Below are 9,854 nucleotides of genomic sequence, written 5' to 3'. Positions count from 1 at the left end.
AGAATTGACGAGATTAGGATTCTCATCTTCCGAATCATTCTCGGTCTCTTCTTCTGAATCCTTCGGAATTCTAATCTTGACTCCTGTAACCTGTCCCTTAAGCCTTCTCCCCGGGTTGATGTAACCCACAGGTTTCTGGTCCTTCTTCTTCTCCATCAAAAGAGCTTTCAGTTCTTCCTGCCCCTTAGATAAGCTCAGCATCATTTCCTGGAATTGAGCATTCTGGGCCTGGAGATCTTTGACAGTTTGTTCGAGAGCCATTGTTCAATCTGTTTGAATCTGCTGGAATCTGTTTGATAGGAAAATCGTGAGAACACTGATCCTTTAGAATACCTGTTATGCGATGCAATGCAATGTATGAAATGTTTTCAAGGACTTTCGGGATTTAACTTTGCATAAACTAACAAAAAGAGCTTTTTTTTTCTTTTCTCTTTTGTTTTTGCTTTTGTTTTTTGTTTTTTTTTTTTAGCAGAGTTAAATCCCTAAATCCTTGAAATGGTTAGTACAATGCCATGATGTTATGATGTTATGTTGTTATGATGTCATGTTGTTAGATAAATAACAAGCACAAGCAAGTCACACAACAATCATTCCTAGGTTTTAAGGCTTGCGTGAGTTCCATAGGTAAATACCCTCCCCACTGAAGTTTGGTTGGTTCAACCTGTCTTAGAATAGTAACCGGGTTCTATAAGGATCTCAAATCATTGACCTTTCCTTAAGTCCACTTCAGTGCAACACCAAGTGGTTGACCGAAGCTTCCCTAAAGTCCAGTCTCAAAGAGTGTAGTATCGAGTCTCAACCAACTCCAGTCGGAACCGAAGCCAGTTATCTCACTACTTTCTAATGGCCAGGATGAGTCAATTAGGGTTCTAAAGGTCTGGTTAATGCTTTTATGACACCACGCGAATGCCAAATATTTCCTCAACTAACATGAGGAACATCAGGACATCCAAAGTGCCACATTAACCGTAGCCATCATTTTGACCATTCCAGTATACGCCGGACAGTCGCGATGATCTCTTGCTACTTACCTAAGGTACACTAGATCCGGGTGTAGGATCTTTCACTCAAGCATAACATACCCAAGCAATCCCTTAAAAATAAATCAGACAAATTGAATAAGTGATCTTGTTTTTAAGGTAACCTCTCTTTTTAAGGTCCCCAGCAGAGTCGCCAGTTCTGTCATACGGTGAACTGGACTTTTTGTGGTTTTAATCGCAATGTCGCGGTTAGCAAGAGTCGCCACCGACTTTTCTTTTATCCAATAAGGAAAGGTGGAAAAGAACAGGAAAGACCTTAATTTAGATTTTGGGTTCGGGAGGTACATTATACAAAGGGAAGGTGTTAGCACCCTTTGTATCCATGGTTATCCATGGGCTCTTAATTGCTCGATCACTTATATTATTTTTGTCTAAAAAAGTGTTTGTGAATTGTTTGGAAAATTGTTTTGAAAAGAGAATTTAACTTTGTAATGATTCTTGTATGAATGTATACAAAGTAGTTATCCCGTTTTAGTTTTGAAAATTGTTTAGAAAAATATAACTCGGTAATGATTCTAGTATGAATGTATACCAAGTGGTGATTTTCTAAAGGCATTTTGAAAGGTGTGAGGTGCAAAAAAATGTTTTAAGTTGTGAGCCAGCAATTAAGAGTTATACCGACCCAAGGTCTTTACGGGCATTTCCTATCCTTATGAGGGTAAAACTGTCCTTATTATTGAGAAATAAGTAGTTTTATCCTTTGGATGTAAAAGGGTCATCGTAGGGTCATCGATTGGTCATTGAAGGCAACAGTTATGAGGATACCTTAGCATTCGAAGGGACTATCATCATTTAACCGTAGGCAACATCGGAGGGTCATCGAGGGACAAAGTTGTATATTCGAAGGCAACATCCGCGGGACTATAATTTATTTTATGATGATTTAACCGAAGGGTCTTTGCTAAGGGTATCCCCACGTTCGCGGGACATGACCGTAATATCGTAATCGTAAGGCAACAAAGAGAGGTCCAAGATCACTTATTCAAAGGCAAAGTTTTACAATTAATTATATAATTAGGATGAAACTCCACATTAAAATTATTAAAAATAATATATTAAAAAATTAATACATTAGAAATTAATACATTAAAAAAATTAATTTAGGGGAAACTCCACAAGGGTATCCCACAAATAAAGTGGAATACCTAGCCAATAACCTTTTCCTGGGATATGTGAACCTTTACGAAACTCAAAAAAAGAAACATGTTAGAACACCAAATCAGGGTGCAATCGAAGATTACACCGGAGAAATATCACAACAATAAATAGGATAGGATGAATAATGCATGGCTATGATAAAAACATAAAAAAAAACAGACTAGAAGAATCAGGTACTGTCTCGTTCGCCTCTGCCTTGCCTAGCAAAGGCCACGGATTTTGAATTTGAAAACAGCCCCATGTTAGGAACTTTGAATTTTATGGCATTTTATCACAGGAATAACATGGTCAAACATTCAGGGTATTCAGGCATATTTAAATTCCCATACGAAAGCAAATTATATATCAACATTTAATCATGATTATATATGTAGATATGGCCAATTGAAAGTATAAACAATAGAGATACGCAAAACCTGTTTGCCAATTCAAGGTTGAAGGGATTGACCACTTGTAGTATCGGAATAAGTTAGGCAGCGGGAATTGGACGGCGATGGCTTCGGTGCAGATGGGCTGCCTTCAGGGTTTCTTTACTCTGAATTCCCCGGGTAGGCAGGGTTCCTATGCCAAAGTTTCTATCCGTCCTTCTCTGTTCTCTTTCTTTCTTTTTCCTCAAGGTTTTGTTCCAAGGAAACCTCAGAGTGTTTTGCTTCTCTTCCTTCTTTCTCCAGTGAATCTCCCAGTGTAAACTCCAAGTCTCTCCAAGTGTAACTCCCCCTACTGAAACTTCAGTATTTATAGACTAATTTCGTGGGTAATGGGCTTGGACTGAGGGAGACCCAAGTCCAAAATAATTTGTTATATTTTATTTATTTATTTATTTTAATTATTTAATTAATTAATGAATTAATTAATTAATTAAAAAAAAATTTCTCTTTTTTTTTTTTTTTTTTTTTTTTTTTTAGGAAAAATGATGGGTAATTTTTGGGGTATGACAAATATCCATAAAAATCCCAACTTTACCACCCTATATATATAAACCCATTTTCATCTTCTTCAACACATTCAAAAAGCAAAATAATAGAGTTCAACGGATATATTCTTCGCGAAGGGAAACCTGGGGATAGGCAGAGAAGGATTATTGAAAGGTTGCAAAATCGGGAAATTCTCCCGACGAGGTATGTGGACGATAACTGTCTGTATACTTTGGGTATCTAACACAATGTTTTTCATTTGTTAGATTTTTTAGGCTTGCACACTATTTTTGTAAACAGAGAGCCTACCTTTGAGCGACTGACAGTCGAGTTTTTAAGTTTTTTAATTTATACTGTCAATCCTAACACTGCTAGTACAATTGGTACTGTTAAATTTCGAATGTTTGCTGTTGAGTATGAGTATAGAACCAACAAACTAGCAGGTATGTTAGGAATTCCTCATGGGGAAGGTGCTATTTGTGAGGCCCATTTGGATTCAGACTGGTCGGTCGAGGTGTTTTTCTTCTGGCAGAGATTATCTAATACTTCAATAAATTCTCTTGAAGGAATTCTTGCCTCGACCATCCATAACCCGACCATCAGAGTTTTTAGATATCTGTTGGCATGTACTATTTTTGGCCGGGAGAATCCAAACAAGGCTAATGCTCGGGAGCTTCTATTTTTACAAGGAAGCCTCACAAATAGGAGGATTAATTTGGTCCCGTTTATGATTGCTCATATGGTTTTAACTCTTAATAAAGCGGAACCTATTGTTTTTGGAGGACTCTTTACGTCTATTGCTCGGGCTCTTAACCTGAACAATGAGATAGCTACCTTAGTTCCCTTAGCTCCTCGCACAATCAACCTTAAATTTCTAAAAGATATGAAATTGTGCCGAGTGAGAAGAGAGGGAAGTTATGTGCTTATGATTCATGGTGTAGCTATCCCATATGTTGCCTTACCGTGCACTAGACGTACTAATGTACGTAATGAAAGGAACTGGACCTATGATTTAGATGCTCCACCTGTTTTAGGTCCACTTCCTCCTAATGTTCCTGATAAGGAGGGACACGACACTGATGAAGAGCTTGATCGGAGAGAGCAAAATCACGTACCTCATGTGTCCCCCCATCACCCTTCACCACCACATACCGCACCATCTTCTTCTTTTGCAGGTTCTGCTCTTGGATTCTATATTACTGAGGAGATGTGGCGCGACCATATGGCTAGAGAACAAAGGTGTGATGGTCTACTTTCTACCATTCAGCAACAATTGGCGGACAACATGAGCTTCATAGAAGAATCGCAGCGGAGTGCAAATCGATCTTATGCGACTGTTTCACAGACCCTGCTTGCGATAACAAACGAGCAATTCCGTCAGCAGAACTACCACCGTGAGCATTTTGCGCTGATATAGGCCACTCAGGGTTCCATTTTAGGCAACCTTCGAGAGGTGAGGACTGCTCAGGCTGCCTTATCGGCCAGGATGGACCAGAGAGACCGTCGTCGCAGCAGATCCCGTCGTCCACCTCAGGATGGCGAAGGGACCAGTTGTCAGCAGTAGTGTGACAGGTTACTTTCCCTTTATCTTATTTCAAAACATTGGGGACAATGTTCGATTTAAGTGTGGGAGGAGATTTTATCGCTTTCTATTTCCCTTTGCTATTTTTAGTTAGATTGTTTATTTTTATTGCTTTTTAATTGTTTACTTTGTTTTATTTTGTTTTTAGTTAGTGTGTTTTAGAAAATACATGTGTCTGACGAGTCACCAGTATAGTGTATCTTTAGTACAACCTCATCTCCCCATTCCTTTAGCCCTAACAATTTTTTTTTTTGCAAAAGAAAATGGTGACGGTGTTGTTCTGAAAGTTTTTGGGCTTTAAGACAGGTTTGAGTTAGGATGTGGTGACTTGGGAGAACTTTTTGAAACATCAGTATCGTTTTAGCACCATAGACTTCATGAATATAGGAATCACTCCCGAAACCCCATATACCATGGCCTTAATCATCATTTCAGTATAATCCTCAGTAGTTTATTCTAGCAGTCAGCTCCGGCCTAAGCATGCTCTACGTAGGGGACAAATGAACATAAGTGAATGATCCAGTGCAATAAATAAAGAAAAAGGAAACTCCGGGATAGGTGACCCTCACAAGGTCATTTAAACCAAAAAGTTATAGAAATTTGCTGCAAAAGAAAAAGAAAAAAGAAAAACTCACCCACTGTTAGTTGGTTCAGAGGTATCTGGCGCTGAACTCGGTAGAGAGGATTACGATCCGATCCCCCACAACTACATTTGGGTCAAATAAAAGGGTTTACAGAGATTTATGTGCCAGAAACCCAATCTTTAGGATCAGAATCACTAACCAGTCACTCTACTATGAAGCATGTACAGATAACGGGCTTAATGTGATTGCGCCTGAATGAAAAGGACCCAAAAAGAGATGAAGAGGTAGGCCTCGGTATTGTGGGATAATATGGGTTGGTTAATATAGGAATGGAGTTTATGTCCGTGTCTGCGGATAAGTGTCATCACGATACCCTTGGTTCACTCAGTTAGTACCTATCACTGCATCTCCACTTGAACTTAGAAGCCCTTTTGGCCCAAATCAGTCATCGACACCGGTTTTTCTTCTTTGAGCTTTTAAGTGTTTTGCTTGAGGACAAGCAAGGGTTTAAGTGTGGGAGAATTTGATGACACTGAAATTCACCGTATTTTCGACTCCGATTTCGCATGCATTTTAGTTGTTTTATTGTTATTTTGTTATGTTATTACTATGTTTTTCTTTGTTTTCAGGTTTTCAGTCTAATCGGAGCCCCGATCGAGAAAAGGAACGAAAGTGAGCTAAAAAGCCAAAAAATTAGCATTTTACACTTGTGGCTCCCACTGTGGCGGGCGCCATGGGTCCAGCCATGACGTGTCCCAGTTTCAACCTCTCCTCAACTGCCACGTCTCCCACGATCTCCACTTGGGCGCTATAATTTCCTTTTGTGGCGGGCTCCATGATGTGGCGGGCGCCACAAGAACAAAATGGTTCCCGCCCATTTTCAAACTTAGGGGCATCCTTGTAATTTCCATGTTTTTTTTCTTGCCTATAAATAGAGCCTTGATTTCATTTGTTTCTTCATCCAAACTTAGTTACAACTAGGCATATATCAGTATTGTGTAAAAGTGGTAATCGCTTCACATCGGAGTGTTGCCACACTGTGTAATCGAGTCTGTAATCGAGTTTGGAGCACTTTGGAAGGAAGTTTAATCCTGCCGCCATTTTCATTTCTGTTCCGCACTTTATTCGACCCTCCGATTGGAGCAGGTTTTATTGCTTTACCTTTGTCTACTTTTTTTTCCCACACTGCCTTTATTTTGTTTACTTTCCCGCACTGCCTTTATTTTGTTTACTTTCCCGCACTCGCACTTTACTTTGTTTATTTCTCGCACTGAACTACTTTCCTTTATTTCTTACACCGCACTACTTTTATTTACTTTCCTGCACCCGCACAACTTTAACTTATTTTCCGCACTCGCACTTCTTTTATTTACTTTCCTGCGCTCACACTTATTACCTTTTTTTTTAAAAAAAGTTTTTTATTTATCCGTTTTTAGATAAAAATTAAAATGCATTTTTACTTTATCATATCTGGCTAAACCTATAAAGGTTAGAATGTAAGGATCGTAATTGAACCGATAATCCGTACAATTGTTCGTAGAAACACTTAAGGGCTATTTTGACTTTCAACTTAAGTTTTCCCGCACTTAATTTCCGTTGGGTAAGATTGAAATTCGTCCGACGTCTGTTTAAATTTAGTTGTTTTTAACTATTTCAAATACAGCGAAAGCGCTTTATTTAGTTCATTAAGAGTTTTTAACTTAAAAAGAAAAGTGATTTTAAAACTATTTTCGGACTCTGATAACACTAAAATTTACCGTATTTTCGACTCCGATTTCACATGCATTCTAGTTGTTTTATTATCATTTTGTTGTGTTATTGGTATGTTTTCCTTTGTTTTCAGGTTTTTACTTTAATCGGAGCCCCGATCGAGAGAAGGAGTGAAAAAGAGTCAAAAACCCTAAAATTCAGCATTTTGTGCTTATGGCCTACCCAATGGCGGGCGCCACAGACCAAGCCATGACGTGTCCAAGCTTAACTTCCCTCAACTCCCACGTTCTCCACTACATCCACTAAGGCGCCTCACTTTGGCCTTGTGGCGGGCGCCAAAAGAGGAAAACAGTTTCCCTCCATTTTCAAGTTGAAGGGCATCCAAGTCATTTCCCTCTTTTTACTTGCTTATAAATAGAAACTCGAATTCACTTTTACAATCATCCAAACTTAGAGCAGAGGCAAACTCAGAGCAACTTTGTTTCACTTAGGCATATATTCAGTTTTATAAAGTGGTAATTGCTTCGCATTGGAGTGTTACCACAATTGTGTAATCGAGTCTGTGATAGAGTCTGTAATCGAGTTTGGAGCACTTTGGAAGGAAGTTAATCCTGCCGCCATTTTCATTTCCGCATTGCAATTTATTCAACCCTCCGATTGGAGCAGGTTTTTATTACTTGTCTTTATCTTATTTATTTTCCCGCACTCGCTTTACTTTATTTATTTCTCGCACTCGCTTTACTTTTATTTATTTCTCGCACTCGCTTTACTTTATTTATTTCCCGCGCTCGCCTTTACTTTTATTTATTTCCCGCACTCGCCTTTACTTTATTTATTTCCCGCACTCGCCTTTACTTTATTTATTTCTCGCACTCGCTTTAAATTATTTATTTCCTCGCACTCGCACTACTTTTATTTACTTTCCGCACTCGCACTACTTTTATTTACTTTAATGCACTTCTACTTTACCATGTCTAACTAAATTTATAAGGTTAGAATGTAAGGATCATAATTGAACCGATAATCCGTACAATTGTTCGTAGAAACACTTAAGGGCTATTTTAACTTTCAACTTAAGTTTTCCCGCACTTCAATTCCGTTGGGTAAGATCGAAAGCCGCCCAACGTCTTTTTAAGCTTAATTGTTTTTAACTATTTCAAAAACAGCGAAAGCGCTTTGTCTAGTTCATTAGGAAATTTTAACATAAAGAAGAAAAGAGATTTTAAAACTATTTTCGGACGTGTTTATAAGTTTAGAGTCTGGTTCGTGAGAACCTCTTTTGGTTAAGAAATCCAGGTTATAATACTTTTCAACTTAGTCAAGATACTATATTTCTTAAAAATAGGTTTACTACTCTAACGCAATGCGCGCCTTTTTATAAGTGACAATAAGAGGGTTTGATTAGGGAGTACAACTCGGTTCTGAATACGCGAAAGCGACAGTTCCTGTTAAACTAGTTCTTTTCAAAGTAGGAAACACTGCCCATAAGTAGCTCTATTAGCAAGTACTTGGATTATCCATTGATTATGTGAATTACATTCGACCCTGTCTTTATTAATTAAATCTATTTCAACATTTTACTTTTCATTGCATACTCCAGAAACACCTATTTTGATTGCCTTTGATAAACCCCATAATAATAGATAACGATAGATTGACACTTGGTCTCTGTGGATTCGACAATCTTTTATATTACTCTGACGCGTTCGTATACTTGCGAAAAGCACCGCATCAAGTTTTTGACGCCGTTGCCGGGGACCAATTTCGTCAAATTTCATTTTCCTGTTGTTATATCGTTTAGACTTAGGCTATTTCCCGCCGGTCAATACGAAGAACTCGCAGCACCGGAAGTTTAAGCTTAGTATACCCTCTGACGGAACCTGAACGTTACGCTCGCGCACGTTTATTCTTTCATAGAACTAAGAGAGCTATGGCCGAAGGTTAAAACCAAAGACCTCTTAAGGACTTCGCTCAACCTTCTAATGAAGAACCTAGTTTTAGTATAGTAAACCCAACCATCCCAACTAATAATTTTGAACTTAAACCATCCCTGTTGCAACTAGTGCAGCAGAGACAATTCGCGGGTCTCGCTACTGAGAACCCAAACCAACATTTAAAAATATTTCTTCAATTAGCAGACACTTTTAAAACCAATGGAGCTTCTCCTGAGGCAATACGTTTAAGATTATTTCCTTTTTCCCTCAGAGATAAAGCCCTATCATGGTTAGATTCCCTTCCACCCAATTCCATTACGACTTGGGATAACCTTAGAAGAGTATTTCTTGCTAGATATTTTCCCCCGAGTAAGACCGCCTTTCTTCGAAACCATATAACTAGATTTACCCAAAACCAAGGAGAATCGCTGTTCGAAGCTTGGGAGAGATATAAAGAGTTGTTACGAGCATGCCCACATCATGGCTTAGAAAATTGGTTAATCATTCAAACCTTCTATAATGGACTTCATTACAACACAAAGATGACCATCGACGCTGCCGCAGGCGGTGCTCGGATGAACAAACCTTATCCTGAAGCTAGTGCCCTCATCGAAGATATGGCTCAAAACCATCAATCATGGGGAGTCGAACGAGCAACAGTTGAGAAGAAGGAAGCCCAAGGAGGAGTGCATGAACTAAGCTCTATAGACATGATGCAAGCTAAGATGGACGCATTAGCCCTCAAAGTCGAGCATATGTGCATAAACCCGAATACTGTAGCCGCAGTTTCGTCGGATTGTGAGATATGTGGAACCAAAGGACACCAATCCGCAGAATGCAGTCTATTAAACGAAACCCACTCTGAGCAAGTGAACTACACCCAATGGAACCCATATTCGAATACCTATAACCCTGGATGGAGGAAATACCTG

General features: G+C 38.9%; 1 non-coding gene across 1 annotated transcript; it reads right to left on the bottom strand.

The window, feature by feature from the left end:
* Positions 1–9,302: 9,302 nt before the first annotated feature.
* Positions 9,303–9,409, bottom strand: LOC127099170 (small nucleolar RNA R71). The gene has a single exon (XR_007793710.1). It is a non-coding gene; the product is annotated as a small nucleolar RNA R71 (small nucleolar RNA).
* Between the last annotated feature and the right edge of the window lie 445 nt (positions 9,410–9,854).

Source organism: Lathyrus oleraceus, chromosome 6 (genome assembly GCF_024323335.1).
Source record: "Lathyrus oleraceus cultivar Zhongwan6 chromosome 6, CAAS_Psat_ZW6_1.0, whole genome shotgun sequence".
Taxonomy (NCBI): Eukaryota; Viridiplantae; Streptophyta; class Magnoliopsida; order Fabales; family Fabaceae; genus Lathyrus; species Lathyrus oleraceus.
The sequence above is the reverse complement of the archived record's forward strand: the minus strand, read 5'-3'. Positions and strand labels throughout refer to the sequence as shown.